This window comes from Triticum dicoccoides, chromosome 3B (genome assembly GCF_002162155.2).
Source record: "Triticum dicoccoides isolate Atlit2015 ecotype Zavitan chromosome 3B, WEW_v2.0, whole genome shotgun sequence".
Classification (NCBI taxonomy): domain Eukaryota; kingdom Viridiplantae; phylum Streptophyta; class Magnoliopsida; order Poales; family Poaceae; genus Triticum; species Triticum dicoccoides.
Window position 1 is genome coordinate 454,012,702 of NC_041385.1, and position 2,216 is coordinate 454,014,917.

Below are 2,216 nucleotides of genomic sequence, written 5' to 3' on the forward strand. Positions count from 1 at the left end.
CCGCGGCCGCCGCCGTCGCCCGTGGACTCCCCGCGCCCTCGCCTGGCCTAAGCCGCTGCTCTGGCCGCCGCTCCTCCACCTCTGCCTCCGTCCCGCTCGCCGGTGCCGCCCCGCGGCCTCCCGCTCGCCGCCGGTCGCCCCGACCACCACCGCGACGCCTCGCCGCCGGAGCGCCTCGTCGTCGACCTCCTCCACTTCCCCGCGTCGGGATCCGGCCGGATCCGGCGAGATCCGGCCCGGATCCGCCATCTCCAGCCACCCCGGCGTCTTCCCCGTCGTCTCCGGCGAGTTTTCCGGCCGCCTCGAAATCCGTGCAGATCCAGAGGTTGACCCCGAATTCGCTAAGTCCAAGATTTTTGTCATTTTCATGCCATGTTTGACGTGTCGTATCTCTGCATCCGTAGCTCCGTTTCGTGCGTGTAATATGTCAAATTGTTCGTCTCAACGAGTACATCATTTCATTCCATTGAATCGTATTCATTTGAGATCACCTTGATGCCTGAATCATCGTTGTAAGAGTGCTTGATAATGTTTTCTGCTGTCTATTATCAGAACGAGCTCATTTGTCATTTTTGCCACGATTGATGTGTGCATCCTATGAGGTTGATGTCTACATGTGCTTACCATGTATTTTTGTGATCAATGTGGTGACTAGCACAAGCATGCAAACTAGGCTTCGTGATGTTACTGATTTTAGTCCCTGTTCTGCTGTTATTTTCATGCCATGTAAACTTGATGCTACAGATAGATCCATGCATATTTTGAGATACTTCAGTAAGGGTGTTTTGAACATGTGGTTATTGTCTATCCATTCATGACCTTGGTTGAAATTATGGAGTAGTCTGGCATTTCATTTTCGTGCTCTACTTTTGCTTCAAAAAATTTCCTGGCAGATTGTTTACTTGTTATTCAATTTGGCCAAGGTTGCTATAGTTGATCCTTGCATGCTATGGACTTGTTCCTGACTTGGTTTGTTTCAAAAACATGTATTTTTGATGATGCTATGCTTATCTTGTCATGTAATGACTTGTGGTGAGTGAATCGAGCTTGTTAAGTAGGGTACATGATGTTGCTGTTTTGCTAGGCTGAATCTGTTATTTCGTGATGCTATATGAACATGTTGCTACTAATCATTCTATGCATAATCTGGAGATGTTCTATAAACATGTTTTGATCTACATATCATGCTCTATCCATCCATGCCCCTGGTTGCATTTATATCTTGCTGTAGCTTGTTCATATCTTGCTCCAAACTTGCTTCATAATGTTGCTGTCAGCCTGTTTACATTAAGTTCAGTTGTTACCATGGTTGTTCCTAGTGTTCCATGCACCCTATGACCTTGCTATTGCCATGCTTAGCTTCACAAATATGTCTTCTTACTGTTGGTTGCCTTGCCATGCCATATTTTGCTCTGTAGTGAGTTGCACAAGCTCATCTACATGCCTTCATAATTATGTTCCTGCCATGTATGAATCTGTATAATAACTTGCTATGTTTACATGGGTGCCATCATATTTTCTGATCCTTTTTGGCTTATGGTCAGTAAGGGACTTTTGATCTATGCTTTGAGTAGAATCATGCCATGCCTTGGTTTGCCATTATAAGTTCCTGTAACAGGTTGTTTGATAGCTCTAAACATTGCATCGTGATGTTATTTTCTGCAAAGTCTGAAATTGTTATAACTTGCAATCTTACCATGTGTGTTTGAGCATGTTCTAGTGATTTCTGGAGATATCTCAGTGTTCATGTTTTGTAATGCTTTACCTGTACATCATGCCCATGCCTTTTGTTATCATGTTGGGATGCTGTAGCTTATTGTTTTGATGCTTGCAACATGCCTAGTTGCTGTTTTGGACAGCTTGTCCTTTAAACTTGTTTCATGTGTGTGTGTTGAACCGTTGCTCCGTTTTGAGTGTGCTCTATATGAAACTTGCTTAGAATTGCATGTAGTTTCATATTATCATGTTGCATCCTTGTTTTGAGGTGTTTGCTTGATGTTTGGGTGCATTTCGCATCAATGCCATGTTTAACTTGTGTTGCTCATATCTTCTAGGCCGTAACTTCGAATTAAATGAACTTTATATGTAACTTGACTAGAATCTCGTGTAGATAATCTTTGTGCATCTTAACTTGATGTTTAACAACTTGAACATAAGGTTTATTCAGATCTGGACCATTTTCGAAATATGCATATGAGGACTTACCGGAATTGTTA